The following is a 17,349-nucleotide window of genomic DNA, read 5'->3' on the forward strand; positions in this document are numbered from 1 at the left end:
AATGAATGTCTAGCAATTTTTTCAATTACTTTTTTTTTGTCACTAATTAATAATTTTTTTCTGCGATCTTTGCTCGTCCGACGCTCACCAATATTCTCAAATTATAAGAAATGCTCAGACCGAAATTTGGTATTCATACTTGAATATACACAGCGCGATAGTATACATAGCACGAATACTTGGTCTGCATACATGGAGCATCGTCTATATCAAAAAATATCTGTATAAGAAAAGAAACTCTGCTCTCTGAGAATTACGTGAGAAATTTTTGCCGAAAATTCATTTTTTATAACATTTTGGTAACACGTATTCAATGCATGTTATTTCACCAAGCTTATGTCAAATTTTGTTTTTTTAGGGCTCCAGTATTATATCCTTTTCAAAAGGAATATTACTATTTTTCATTTTGGTATATTAAATATGTTAAGTAATATTAATGACGAAAATTGGTTAAAATAAATGTTATGTTCAAAGAAGATTTTATATAGAACGGAAACTTAAATGAGCACAACACAAAATAACAAACACACTCTCAGAAATTGCACTAATACCATCTCAAAACGTACGATTATTTCCAAATTGAGCAAGTCTAGGTCCTTATTCACTCCGAATACGGACCTTAACTTGCTCCAAATAAGAACCTTAAGTTACTCTTAAGAAAAATTTTATGGGCAATGAGTGCAACAGAGAGCATAATTTTGGTTCTCTGTTTTGATTTCTTGACAAAAAATTTGAATGCACTGCGCTATATTTAAAAAAAAATTACCGGGCAATTGATTGTAAAAAAGTAGTAAAACTAATTTGCGCCCAATATTAGAAAAAGTATAAAGCAAAAAATGATCAAAGTGATTTAATTATAAATTTTTTTGAAATAATAAAGTAAGTAAATAATAATAATTATGTTTTAAAAATACTAGTGCATATAATTAATAAATTAATGTTTTGTTGATGGTGAGACATTGTGTTAGAGGCTGTGCCACTTACAAGACGTTACACAAATTCCCAGCAACCGATGATTTAGGAATGCAATTGTTATTATTTGTTGTACTATTTTCTGTGAAATATTTGAAATATGAAATATTTCTTTGGCAAGTTTTCGTATTCGTCTATTAATATTCAGTACTGTGCAAATAATAATAAAAAATACCATCACTATTGTTTTTTTATATGTTTTACAACTACTGTATTTAAGTATTTTAAGATGCTACATTTTTAATATTAAGTTTATTATAAACATGTTTATTCTATATTTACTTATTTGTCTAACTATAACCGTTTGAGTATTGTATGAATTGTATCAAGTGTATTTTTTAATAAAAATTAAATTTTTATATAAATAAATGAGTTAAGTGTATATTTATTAAATACATAAAAGATAACGAATGTGTGTGTTAGATGTGTCTCTAAAAAATGATACTATAATATTTAATTTCATGTTGTTTGAATTTATTTGCAGTAAAAGAATGTTGAAATGTTTTTAAAAACATAAATTTTTTAAAAACATCAAAAAAGTATGAAGTAATTAATTTACAACAATACTGAATAAGTATTAAGAAAATTTCCCCAAAACTAATAATACATAAAATAAAAACATATTATAATATTTAATTAATTAACACAAAATGTTTATTTAAAATTAACGATGTGCGCACACACCCCTGCGCATCAACGACCTATTCGGTACTGACTACAAAATTCGTTTTACGAAATCATAAAATGAAATTTTGTAGGCAGAAATCGAACGATGCTCGTTAACGTGCGCGCACACCCCTGCGCATCAACGACCTATTCGGTACTGACTACAAAATTCGTTTTACGAAATCATAAAATGAAATTTTGTAGGCAGAAATCGAACCATGCTCGTTGACATGCGTGCGCACCCTCACACATCAACTATTATTCGGTACTTTTTTTTTGGAATGTAAGTGGAAGATTGCACCCGCAGATGCAACCCCATTCCAGAATTAGGAGAGACAGAAAATAAGAGCTGAATATTTGTATACAAATTCCTCTAAGCTAGGAGTGAAAACGCATGAGCGTTGAAATTAAAGGTGATGAGAAAATCCTAACAAACTAATGAGTGAAGATGACCATTAACGGTATACACGATGTAGGGGATTGTAAAATCCACGGTTGTATAACGGGATGGATTGAGGGGAACGAACCATTTCATCAAGGTAGAGAGAAAGTGCTTGAGAGGGCTTGTAAAATAGGGCTTGAAGAAACTCAGAAGGAAGATCCTCATCACGGAGAATATTGGGGGGGAGATTGTGTCGACGAGTTAAATGTCTGCGCGCAAGTGAAAGAAGATATTCGTCAAGTCTTTCAATCTTGGCAGTGGAGTAGAGTACTCGGCAAGAGTGGTGATGTCCATTGGGTTTTCGCCTGTAGTTGATGCTGTCGCGAAGGATTTTTCTTTCGAGAATTCGGAGGCGTTTCATTTGCGCTGAGGAAATCCCAAACCAGATAGGGAACGCATACGTAAAGATGGGGCGAATGAGTTGCTTATAACATAGTACCTTGGTCTGGACGTTGAGGAGATTGTGCCTGCGCAAGGCGTTTTTAAGTTGGAAGTGCCGGAAGGAGGCATTCTGAATGGAGTGAGAAATGTGTGGAATGAAGTTGTGTTTGGGAGAGAAAACAACTCCGAGGTATTTAAATTTGTCGACTATGGGAATAGAAGTGGAGTTGATTTGGATATTAAGGTCAGAGGAACGGAAACGTCTTGAGCGATCAGCTTGCCTACCAGTTATAGCTACTGCAGACATTTTGCTAGGGTTGAGTTTAAACTTCCACTTGGAATAATATTTGGAGAGCACGGCAAGATGACTGTTAAGGGATACTGAGATTCAGCGAGTGGACTTGGATTTTGTGTACACTAAGCAATCATCGGCATAACACAGCTGTTTAATGGGGGGAGAAGGAGAAGGGATGTCAGAGGTGTAGAAATTATAGAGAAGGAGGCCGAGCACAGAGCCTTGGGGAACTTCTGCTGCAACGGGAAAGGTGCGAGATAAGGACGACCCAACACGTACCTGAAAGGTTCGACCAGACAAGAATTGGAAGATGATGCTGCACAACGTAGACGGGAAATTGAGCTGAATTAGCTTGTGGACCAGTCCTTCAATCCAAACCGAGTCAAAGGCCTTTCCCACATCCAGACTGACCGCCACCGTGGACTGTTTATTATGAAACCCGACACATATATCAGTATGAAAGAGTGATAGGGCATCAACAGTAGCTGTCCTGTCTCTGAATCCAAATTGGATTCAAATTAGGGATTATCTGATTTGCAGAACTAAAATGGATCAGTTTGCTAGCAATAAACGTTTCGTAAAGCTTACTGACTGAACTAAGAAGGGAGATGGGTCGGTATTGATGTGGATCTTGTTTAGGCATGCCTTTCTTTTCAATGGGACACACTATGGCCTTTTTCCATGGAAGTGGAAAATGACCGATATTGTATGCATGATTGAAAATCGTTGCGCACTTATTACAGAGGAGAGAGTCTTCTGAGAGTGTAGTATGAGACTTTGTCCTGTCCGGCAGACTTTTTGGACTTCTTATCCATGAGGATATTGAGAAGTCCAGTGGGAGAGAGGAAACCGTTTGGGTCAGCAAGACTCCCACAACAAGCTGGCAGTTGCTGACTGAAATGCACAATGCAGGTACTAAAACTGTTGAAGATATCGTGAACCGAGCTGTGTCGGATGTGAAAGAGGGACAGCCGATATTAAGAGAGACTCTATGATTGCCTTCAAAGATATCGCCGAAAATGTTGGCTTTGAGGGAATCATCAGACACCAGTATGTCATTATGACGGATGCTGGGTATTGATTTATTGATTCCGCAGATTTGCTTTACTTTAGCGAATGCATCAGATTTACACTCGATAGCGAGAATCTGGGTTTCAAAGTGATTTCGCCTGGAAGAATTGATCCTTTGTGCAATTATATTATCCAGATTTGACAGAATAGCACGAAAGATGGAAGCGTGCGCAGAGCCACGCTGCCTGTGCCGATAGGCTTTACGCCGAATCCCTTTGCGATGCCTAATTAGTTTAATGGTAAGCTGATCGAGAGGGGCTTGGTAACTAGAACGAATGGGACGGAGAGGTACATGTTCCTCTGTAGTAGAAGTGAGTATTGTCTCAAGCTTACCAGCGATGTGATCAATTTCATTGGAGGTTAAATTTCTGAAAACTGGGATGTCAAACTCATTGAGGGCCGCGTCGAGGGCAAGGTTGAAATCAGGCCAATTTGTTGCAGAAAAGTTGAAAAAAGTACGGGGAGCTGCTCGAGAAACCAGACAGTCAAGCAGTGGTAGAAGGACGGCCTGGTGATCAGAGATGCCGTCGACAACAATAGGAACAACAAACCAGTTAGCCACTTGATTATGTACAAGGAAGAAGTCAAGGATTGAGTTAAATCGAGTTGGAAGAGTGGGAGCCTATTTATTCGGTACTGTCTACAAAATTCGTTTTACGAATTAATAAGAATGAAAATTTCTAAGGCAATGCTTTATTTTAAAAATGCATTCATCATAATGGAGTGGCCGTGCAAGCAATAAAATTAGTATATATTGCGATTGTCTAAAAATTTATATAATTTTGAAATAATTTTCTACAATTTCTAACGAAAACCAATATATATTAAATAAATTTTGGAATATTATATTTCTGGAAGTGAACAATGTTATATACTCAGTTATTTATTTCTGAAAATAAGTAAAATAAATTATAACATGACTTTTGATATGTCTAACACTGAATTACTATTATAAAAATTAATTATTTCTATTTTTCAGTATACAGTTTATGTGCATAGATATGTGAATTTTATGCTGCATGCAATAGTATATAAATTGTATATATTAATGTCATATAACTTTAAATTTTATTGTATAATATACCCAATTTATGAATATTTTAACTCCAAAAAGCTATTTAAATGGAAAACATTATTAACATGATATTATACTGAATTTAATTTCAAAACATATTTTTTCAATTTCAAGCTAAAATAGATTTTAATTGCTTTCAGCATATTATATGAAACCCTCCTGAACTATTTTCGCACATCAAAAATATAATAATAGCTAAGAAAAGTGTATAAATGATTGTTTAACATACTCAATTACAATCAAAAAAAATTTTTTGCATGATTATATGTTATTGTAAATAAATCCATTTAATTTAATAATATATAAATTATATGTAATGTATGCTTATATTCATTAATGAGTATTTATATATCTGCTTATATAAAAACTTGTCCAGTAAGTAGTTGAAAAAAAGTTATGCAGCAGTCCTGAAAGAGCATGAAAGAGCGTAAAAGTGGCATAAATGTGGTTTAATCACACTTATTTAATACGTGTGACAAAAATGTTATAAAAAATGAATTTTCTTAAGCAATTTCTCTTAGTTTTGATCGATGTGGGCGGAGTTTCCATTCTATAAAAGATATTCTCTGGTGATGTTTATCTACAAATCAAATCTGTTTATAAAATTATATAAATCAATACTTTACAATAATATATGTTTGATAGAATCAAGTACATTAAAAGCAGTTTGTAAATTTATAAGTGATAAAAAAAAGCATTTGAGGCAATAACCATATTTTATAATATAATTATATTAATGCATATTAATAATATAAATTATTATAATGCATCTTTAGCTTTGTGTTATGTTTCTGTTTTATTTGTTAAATGTACAGAACAAAAATTGACTTAAAATATAATTTTGTAAAGTAATTCTATTATTTAAATAATTGGCAAAGAGAATCGCCATTCACAAAAAGAATTAATATAGAAGAAGTAAATGTTTATATATGTTTACTGTTTTGTTAAATATTTTTCAATTTCATTTAAAATAATTTTTGAATAAATAAATGTAATAAAAAATTGTACACTATTTAAATTGAAAATATTTCATAAAATTTTACTATTAATTTTTTTTAGTGCATCGAAATACGAAGTATTGTGAAGGGGGTTTTATAATTGGTAGAGAAGTTGCCAGGAACGGTGAATGGTGATGATTGCATCGATTTTTTTTTAAATAATTTGAGTTGAACATATTATAAAAATTTCTATGCTCGAAATAAAGCGATTTAATTATAAAAATAATTCGTAATTTAAATCACTTGAGTTAAATAATATTGACTCTTAATTTGTATGTATGCTGGTTTGTCCTTTAAAAGATTTTCCCTACATGCAGAAATAGTGCACAATGTTATAGTTTAATAATTCATAATCATTAATACAAATTTATTTAAAAATAAAACATTTGCTTAACTTTTTAACATACATATTTATTAAAGGCATTTGTTTAAAATATAAAACGATTAATCTAATTGGATAATCGAAGTACATATAAGAAGATACTTCAAAGAAGATACTTATACCACAGACAAATAAAACACAGATTGCGAATGCAGAACAAAAAAATTACTCCCTTTGATTTCATGGTAGCCAGCTCGAGTAGCCAGCTAAAAGCACAATCAGCTTTGAATTATAGAACAATTAAAACCAAAGAAGATAAAGAAAAGAAACTGAGAGTTACTCGAAAAATTGTGTATAAATTTTTCTGGATTTTTCAAAAAATATTCAAAAATTTTGTGTAATGAGGTGAAAATATTACGCAGTACAATAACAAAAAGCCTAATGCTACATAATGGCGCGTGAATATTTTCCCCACCCGGACCCTGATACTTTGCCCACCCGGTCCCTACTCACCACGATATTTGCTAAAGTAAGAGAGGTTTCTGAGAAATTTCGTTGTTTGTTTTGGTTTTTTGACATTAAAAATCCGTTACGAGAAAATGCGCCAAAGTTGCAATTAAGTGCACAAATACCACATTACTAAAAGAAAAATAAGGCGGAATTTGTTTTCAATTATAAAAGCATTAAAAAAAGGTAATTATACCAGAAAAATATATGAATTATTAGTTAATTAAAATTTATTTACAATTGAAACGGAAGTGCGTACTTGGATGTTTAAATTTCAAACATCTCTATATTTTTCCAAACGATTATCGAAGGTATATTATTAATTAAAAATAACGCAATTTATTGTTGTAGAATAAAGTAAATATATAAATGTATTAACACATTAGAAACTTCCATAATATACTAATAATTATAAAAAAGGAAAAATCCTGAAGAGAAATTAATATTATTAATTATACTTTGATTGAGTGTTGTTATTATATATACATATATTGAAAAATTAGAATCACAATTTTCGGATCAGTTCGATAACAATTGCTATAAATTAGGTTTAGCGCAACATTTATTTAATAAATTAGAAAACGTTCATCCCTATATATGTTGCTCTAATTGCAAAATTGAAACTCTTCTATCTTTTGTCATTAAAGTAAGAATTTACTTCATTTTAAAATATTTCAATCGAGATAATAAAGTGTCGAATTTTAAATATAAACAATTATGCTTTCAACACTTATAAACAGCACAAAAGTGTTCATACTCTTTAAGTGATTTTTTGCTTAAACAAAAAATATTTTAGTTTTAATTTTATAATTTATTAAATTTATTTATAATTTATCTTTAATTTAATAGTTCCTTATTATTTTTGGTTTAATATTAAATATTTTTAAAATAGTAATATTATTTTGTATATATTAAGTTATTCTAAATTGTATTTACATAAAATTGTATATTTGTTAAATAAAATATTTTGGTGGAACACCTAAACACCTAAAACTCGGTAACACGCCAGCAAGCATACCTCTTAGGTGGTGCGGAAAATGCTTATATATTTAATATTTCTTCTAACACTATGCGATGAAATTGATCCTTATTGTTTATAATGTTGTTATTAACTAGTTAAGAATTTCTTGAATTTCATATACAAAAAACATTTCACCTTACTGAAAGGATTGCTTAAAACTACAAAAAATATGTAGTAGTAAACAGTATATACATTTTTCCGATTTTCTATATTGAAAAAATTTGATGCACAAGCAAAAATTGTATTACAATACACCAAACTTATTTGAATTTTAAAAAATTATATTAATATTAATCTTTTTAAAACAAACTATTAAAACAATGCAACCTAATACTCGAAATGTATGAACACATACTAACTTTTCTATTAGATGCTCAGCATATATATAAATATAGTACGTATATGTGCAACATGATTAAAAGAACTTTTATTTTAATAAATGCGATACAATTTTTTTAACTTTATTAAAACAATTTCATGACTAATTATATATACATATTTACATATATCAATAATAGCTACTTTATATTTACTATTGATTTTAGTTTACCAATTCTTCATTTATATTTGATTTATATAGCGCATTTAAAACTTTTATGTAAATTGAAGTAAAACTGATATAAAAAATCATGCCTATATTTACTCATTATAATCGTATTAATATATACAATGGATTTTCCAAGAACAATAATTTATACTATTTCTTCTAATTAGAAGAAATGGCTACATGCTAATATGCAACCACAAATGTAGTAAATATTTAAGTTATAAGCCACACCGTTTTTAATATTTGACAATTCTGGTATGGTAAATAAGTAAAAGAGATTTTCTTTGCGATATTACACAAAGAGGCACCATTATTCAAAATTTCCTCTCAGTTTCTTTTCTTTATCTTCTTTGATTAAAACAAACCAAAGCTGTGTATAACACAATGATCTTAAGTGTTCGAAACACACGAAAGAGCTGTTGAATGTGCGTATGAGAAGGTGTTTGATATAGTATAGAAATTGTTGCTATATTTTCTATTCATATTGCAAGTTTGGGTGCTTGTGTGATTTATATGTTGACAATTTTCTGTTTTGCGAACTTATGCTTCGATCGTTTTGCTGCATTAACACGAAAGGGCAATCAGTGAAGTGCAAATTTTTGTTTGGATATTTACAAAATTTGGTTTCTTTTGGATTAAGAGGAAATAGAGAGGAAAGGGCGTTCAATAGTAGTTAAACACGAAGAAGTATTGTTTAGTTTTGAATGGACACACAAATGCAACCCCATTCCAGAATTAGGAGAGACAGAAAATAAGAGCTGAATATTTGTATACAAATTCCTCTAAGCTAGGAGTGAAAACGCATGAGCGTTGAAATTAAAGGTGATGAGAAAATCCTAACAAACTAATGAGTGAAGATGACCATTAACGGTATACACGATGTAGGGGATTGTAAAATCCACGGTTGTATAACGGGATGGATTGAGGGGAACGAACCATTTCATCAAGGTAGAGAGAAAGTGCTTGAGAGGGCTTGTAAAATAGGGCTTGAAGAAACTCAGAAGGAAGATCCTCATCACGGAGAATATTGGGGGGGAGATTGTGTCGACGAGTTAAATGTCTGCGCGCAAGTGAAAGAAGATATTCGTCAAGTCTTTCAATCTTGGCAGTGGAGTAGAGTACTCGGCAAGAGTGGTGATGTCCATTGGGTTTTCGCCTGTAGTTGATGCTGTCGCGAAGGATTTTTCTTTCGAGAATTCGGAGGCGTTTCATTTGCGCTGAGGAAATCCCAAACCAGATAGGGAACGCATACGTAAAGATGGGGCGAATGAGTTGCTTATAACATAGTACCTTGGTCTGGACGTTGAGGAGATTGTGCCTGCGCAAGGCGTTTTTAAGTTGGAAGTGCCGGAAGGAGGCATTCTGAATGGAGTGAGAAATGTGTGGAATGAAGTTGTGTTTGGGAGAGAAAACAACTCCGAGGTATTTAAATTTGTCGACTATGGGAATAGAAGTGGAGTTGATTTGGATATTAAGGTCAGAGGAACGGAAACGTCTTGAGCGATCAGCTTGCCTACCAGTTATAGCTACTGCAGACATTTTGCTAGGGTTGAGTTTAAACTTCCACTTGGAATAATATTTGGAGAGCACGGCAAGATGACTGTTAAGGGATACTGAGATTCAGCGAGTGGACTTGGATTTTGTGTACACTAAGCAATCATCGGCATAACACAGCTGTTTAATGGGGGGAGAAGGAGAAGGGATGTCAGAGGTGTAGAAATTATAGAGAAGGAGGCCGAGCACAGAGCCTTGGGGAACTTCTGCTGCAACGGGAAAGGTGCGAGATAAGGACGACCCAACACGTACCTGAAAGGTTCGACCAGACAAGAATTGGAAGATGATGCTGCACAACGTAGACGGGAAATTGAGCTGAATTAGCTTGTGGACCAGTCCTTCAATCCAAACCGAGTCAAAGGCCTTTCCCACATCCAGACTGACCGCCACCGTGGACTGTTTATTATGAAACCCGACACATATATCAGTATGAAAGAGTGATAGGGCATCAACAGTAGCTGTCCTGTCTCTGAATCCAAATTGGATTCAAATTAGGGATTATCTGATTTGCAGAACTAAAATGGATCAGTTTGCTAGCAATAAACGTTTCGTAAAGCTTACTGACTGAACTAAGAAGGGAGATGGGTCGGTATTGATGTGGATCTTGTTTAGGCATGCCTTTCTTTTCAATGGGACACACTATGGCCTTTTTCCATGGAAGTGGAAAATGACCGATATTGTATGCATGATTGAAAATCGTTGCGCACTTATTACAGAGGAGAGAGTCTTCTGAGAGTGTAGTATGAGACTTTGTCCTGTCCGGCAGACTTTTTGGACTTCTTATCCATGAGGATATTGAGAAGTCCAGTGGGAGAGAGGAAACCGTTTGGGTCAGCAAGACTCCCACAACAAGCTGGCAGTTGCTGACTGAAATGCACAATGCAGGTACTAAAACTGTTGAAGATATCGTGAACCGAGCTGTGTCGGATGTGAAAGAGGGACAGCCGATATTAAGAGAGACTCTATGATTGCCTTCAAAGATATCGCCGAAAATGTTGGCTTTGAGGGAATCATCAGACACCAGTATGTCATTATGACGGATGCTGGGTATTGATTTATTGATTCCGCAGATTTGCTTTACTTTAGCGAATGCATCAGATTTACACTCGATAGCGAGAATCTGGGTTTCAAAGTGATTTCGCCTGGAAGAATTGATCCTTTGTGCAATTATATTATCCAGATTTGACAGAATAGCACGAAAGATGGAAGCGTGCGCAGAGCCACGCTGCCTGTGCCGATAGGCTTTACGCCGAATCCCTTTGCGATGCCTAATTAGTTTAATGGTAAGCTGATCGAGAGGGGCTTGGTAACTAGAACGAATGGGACGGAGAGGTACATGTTCCTCTGTAGTAGAAGTGAGTATTGTCTCAAGCTTACCAGCGATGTGATCAATTTCATTGGAGGTTAAATTTCTGAAAACTGGGATGTCAAACTCATTGAGGGCCGCGTCGAGGGCAAGGTTGAAATCAGGCCAATTTGTTGCAGAAAAGTTGAAAAAAGTACGGGGAGCTGCTCGAGAAACCAGACAGTCAAGCAGTGGTAGAAGGACGGCCTGGTGATCAGAGATGCCGTCGACAACAATAGGAACAACAAACCAGTTAGCCACTTGATTATGTACAAGGAAGAAGTCAAGGATTGAGTTAAATCGAGTTGGAAGAGTGGGAGCCTATTTATTCGGTACTGTCTACAAAATTCGTTTTACGAATTAATAAGAATGAAAATTTCTAAGGCAATGCTTTATTTTAAAAATGCATTCATCATAATGGAGTGGCCGTGCAAGCAATAAAATTAGTATATATTGCGATTGTCTAAAAATTTATATAATTTTGAAATAATTTTCTACAATTTCTAACGAAAACCAATATATATTAAATAAATTTTGGAATATTATATTTCTGGAAGTGAACAATGTTATATACTCAGTTATTTATTTCTGAAAATAAGTAAAATAAATTATAACATGACTTTTGATATGTCTAACACTGAATTACTATTATAAAAATTAATTATTTCTATTTTTCAGTATACAGTTTATGTGCATAGATATGTGAATTTTATGCTGCATGCAATAGTATATAAATTGTATATATTAATGTCATATAACTTTAAATTTTATTGTATAATATACCCAATTTATGAATATTTTAACTCCAAAAAGCTATTTAAATGGAAAACATTATTAACATGATATTATACTGAATTTAATTTCAAAACATATTTTTTCAATTTCAAGCTAAAATAGATTTTAATTGCTTTCAGCATATTATATGAAACCCTCCTGAACTATTTTCGCACATCAAAAATATAATAATAGCTAAGAAAAGTGTATAAATGATTGTTTAACATACTCAATTACAATCAAAAAAAATTTTTTGCATGATTATATGTTATTGTAAATAAATCCATTTAATTTAATAATATATAAATTATATGTAATGTATGCTTATATTCATTAATGAGTATTTATATATCTGCTTATATAAAAACTTGTCCAGTAAGTAGTTGAAAAAAAGTTATGCAGCAGTCCTGAAAGAGCATGAAAGAGCGTAAAAGTGGCATAAATGTGGTTTAATCACACTTATTTAATACGTGTGACAAAAATGTTATAAAAAATGAATTTTCTTAAGCAATTTCTCTTAGTTTTGATCGATGTGGGCGGAGTTTCCATTCTATAAAAGATATTCTCTGGTGATGTTTATCTACAAATCAAATCTGTTTATAAAATTATATAAATCAATACTTTACAATAATATATGTTTGATAGAATCAAGTACATTAAAAGCAGTTTGTAAATTTATAAGTGATAAAAAAAAGCATTTGAGGCAATAACCATATTTTATAATATAATTATATTAATGCATATTAATAATATAAATTATTATAATGCATCTTTAGCTTTGTGTTATGTTTCTGTTTTATTTGTTAAATGTACAGAACAAAAATTGACTTAAAATATAATTTTGTAAAGTAATTCTATTATTTAAATAATTGGCAAAGAGAATCGCCATTCACAAAAAGAATTAATATAGAAGAAGTAAATGTTTATATATGTTTACTGTTTTGTTAAATATTTTTCAATTTCATTTAAAATAATTTTTGAATAAATAAATGTAATAAAAAATTGTACACTATTTAAATTGAAAATATTTCATAAAATTTTACTATTAATTTTTTTTAGTGCATCGAAATACGAAGTATTGTGAAGGGGGTTTTATAATTGGTAGAGAAGTTGCCAGGAACGGTGAATGGTGATGATTGCATCGATTTTTTTTTAAATAATTTGAGTTGAACATATTATAAAAATTTCTATGCTCGAAATAAAGCGATTTAATTATAAAAATAATTCGTAATTTAAATCACTTGAGTTAAATAATATTGACTCTTAATTTGTATGTATGCTGGTTTGTCCTTTAAAAGATTTTCCCTACATGCAGAAATAGTGCACAATGTTATAGTTTAATAATTCATAATCATTAATACAAATTTATTTAAAAATAAAACATTTGCTTAACTTTTTAACATACATATTTATTAAAGGCATTTGTTTAAAATATAAAACGATTAATCTAATTGGATAATCGAAGTACATATAAGAAGATACTTCAAAGAAGATACTTATACCACAGACAAATAAAACACAGATTGCGAATGCAGAACAAAAAAATTACTCCCTTTGATTTCATGGTAGCCAGCTCGAGTAGCCAGCTAAAAGCACAATCAGCTTTGAATTATAGAACAATTAAAACCAAAGAAGATAAAGAAAAGAAACTGAGAGTTACTCGAAAAATTGTGTATAAATTTTTCTGGATTTTTCAAAAAATATTCAAAAATTTTGTGTAATGAGGTGAAAATATTACGCAGTACAATAACAAAAAGCCTAATGCTACATAATGGCGCGTGAATATTTTCCCCACCCGGACCCTGATACTTTGCCCACCCGGTCCCTACTCACCACGATATTTGCTAAAGTAAGAGAGGTTTCTGAGAAATTTCGTTGTTTGTTTTGGTTTTTTGACATTAAAAATTCGTTACGAGAAAATGCGCCAAAGTTGCAATTAAGTGCACAAATACCACATTACTAAAAGAAAAATAAGGCGGAATTTGTTTTCAATTATAAAAGCATTAAAAAAAGGTAATTATACCAGAAAAATATATGAATTATTAGTTAATTAAAATTTATTTACAATTGAAACGGAAGTGCGTACTTGGATGTTTAAATTTCAAACATCTCTATATTTTTCCAAACGATTATCGAAGGTATATTATTAATTAAAAATAACGCAATTTATTGTTGTAGAATAAAGTAAATATATAAATGTATTAACACATTAGAAACTTCCATAATATACTAATAATTATAAAAAAGGAAAAATCCTGAAGAGAAATTAATATTATTAATTATACTTTGATTGAGTGTTGTTATTATATATACATATATTGAAAAATTAGAATCACAATTTTCGGATCAGTTCGATAACAATTGCTATAAATTAGGTTTAGCGCAACATTTATTTAATAAATTAGAAAACGTTCATCCCTATATATGTTGCTCTAATTGCAAAATTGAAACTCTTCTATCTTTTGTCATTAAAGTAAGAATTTACTTCATTTTAAAATATTTCAATCGAGATAATAAAGTGTCGAATTTTAAATATAAACAATTATGCTTTCAACACTTATAAACAGCACAAAAGTGTTCATACTCTTTAAGTGATTTTTTGCTTAAACAAAAAATATTTTAGTTTTAATTTTATAATTTATTAAATTTATTTATAATTTATCTTTAATTTAATAGTTCCTTATTATTTTTGGTTTAATATTAAATATTTTTAAAATAGTAATATTATTTTGTATATATTAAGTTATTCTAAATTGTATTTACATAAAATTGTATATTTGTTAAATAAAATATTTTGGTGGAACACCTAAACACCTAAAACTCGGTAACACGCCAGCAAGCATACCTCTTAGGTGGTGCGGAAAATGCTTATATATTTAATATTTCTTCTAACACTATGCGATGAAATTGATCCTTATTGTTTATAATGTTGTTATTAACTAGTTAAGAATTTCTTGAATTTCATATACAAAAAACATTTCACCTTACTGAAAGGATTGCTTAAAACTACAAAAAATATGTAGTAATAAACAGTATATACATTTTTCCGATTTTCTATATTGAAAAAATTTGAAGCACAAGCAAAAATTGTATTACAATACACCAAACTTATTTGAATTTTAAAAAATTATATTAATATTAATCTTTTTAAAACAAACTATTAAAACAATGCAACCTAATACTCGAAATGTATGAACACATACTAACTTTTCTATTAGATGCTCAGCATATATATAAATATAGTACGTATATGTGCAACATGATTAAAAGAACTTTTATTTTAATAAATACGATACAATTTTTTTAACTTTATTAAAACAATTTCATGACTAATTATATATACATATTTACATATATCAATAATAGCTACTTTATATTTACTATTGATTTTAGTTCACCAATTCTTCATTTATATTTGATTTATATAGCGCATTTAAAACTTTTATGTAAATTGAAGTAAAACTGATATAAAAAATCATGCCTATATTTACTCATTATAATCGTATTAATATATACAATGGATTTTCCAAGAACAATAATTTATACTATTTCTTCTAATTAGAAGAAATGGCTACATGCTAATATGCAACCACAAATGTAGTAAATATTTAAGTTATAAGCCACACCGTTTTTAATATTTGACAATTCTGGTATGGTAAATAAGTAAAAGAGATTTTCTTTGCGATATTACACAAAGAGGCACCATTATTCAAAATTTCCTCTCAGTTTCTTTTCTTTATCTTCTTTGATTAAAACAAACCAAAGCTGTGTATAACACAATGATCTTAAGTGTTCGAAACACACGAAAGAGCTGTTGAATGTGCGTATGAGAAGGTGTTTGATATAGTATAGAAATTGTTGCTATATTTTCTATTCATATTGCAAGTTTGGGTGCTTGTGTGATTTATATGTTGACAATTTTCTGTTTTGCGAACTTATGCTTCGATCGTTTTGCTGCATTAACACGAAAGGGCAATCAGTGAAGTGCAAATTTTTGTTTGGATATTTACAAAATTTGGTTTCTTTTGGATTAAGAGGAAATAGAGAGGAAAGGGCGTTCAATAGTAGTTAAACACGAAGAAGTATTGTTTAGTTTTGAATGGACACACAAATTCAAAGAAATAGTCTTTGCTTTTTGTATACACTTTTTCTAAAATATATGATTGACTTTGTGTGCAAGCCATGCACAACTTTTTCCAAATTATTATAAATTTGATTTTTGATGAAATTTTATACTAGTCTCATATATGTATTTTGATATGAGTTTTGCCTATTATGAGGTGAGTAAACACCGGCAGTAGCCGAACTATAGTTGTTGTTAGTGCAAATGGTATTAATATGTATGGCAGTGAAGATAGTACTATGACCTGTACTATCCATGATATTATGAAGTATGTTAATAAATACCATGTTATTAAATATCTATTTATTTATCTTCCCTCTCAAAATATAGATTAATCAACCCATCTACTTTGATTTTATTCCGCTTTTGGCGCTGTGACATAATTTATTTATTAAATAAATTGAATTTTTTAGTAAAAAATAGACAAATTTTTAAAAAATGAATACAAAAAACTGTACGTACGATTTTTAACACTTTTAGCTTTTTGAAAAGGTAAAATTCTTCATCTTTATGAAGATGTATAGGTGATTTCTCTGCCTTTTTTGCACAAAAATTTATTTCGGAATATAAATGTATGAACTAAAAAAAATTCTTTATTTTTAATGAAATTTCTATGATATAATTGAAAAATTATGTTGATATTTTACAATTATGCATTATAATACATATCTTAACATTTCTTATCTTCATTTTTTGAAAAATAAGTGTTTTAAAAGAAATAATATTTTTCATTTTTGATTTAATTTTCTGTGGTGAAGACAAAATCTATCTTTTTGATTTATGTTGCAACTGAAAGCGTGTTTTATTGTCTTTTAAGGTTTTCGTGTGCATTTGGATCTTCATTGTAGTTTTTTTTTAAATTAATATTTTTAGATAAGAAAGTCCCTTTTTCTTTTCAATTTTTCATTAATTCTTTCATTCGCAATACTTGCGTAAAAAAACACAAACATAATATTTATACTTGAAATTTAGATGGCGCTGGCTCGTCTGCTATGAGTTTGCTTCGTATTTGGCGCTGAGGGTGGAGGTTATTTTTCAAATAATTGGATTTATGGTAAAAAATGGACAACTGTGTATACGATTTTTATGGTTTTTGACTTTTTCAAATGGAAATTTTCTTGTCTGTAGAAAAAAATTAATGCCATTTCTCTGCCATTTTTGTTCACGAGGATATAATGATTACAGTAAAGTAAGCTAAAATAAAAGCTATTTTTAATCAATTTTTTATGATAAAATTGAAATATGTTATTGAGGTT

The sequence above is a fragment of the Teleopsis dalmanni genome, chromosome 2 (assembly GCF_002237135.1).
Source record: "Teleopsis dalmanni isolate 2A chromosome 2, ASM223713v2, whole genome shotgun sequence".
Lineage (NCBI taxonomy): Eukaryota > Metazoa > Arthropoda > Insecta > Diptera > Diopsidae > Teleopsis > Teleopsis dalmanni.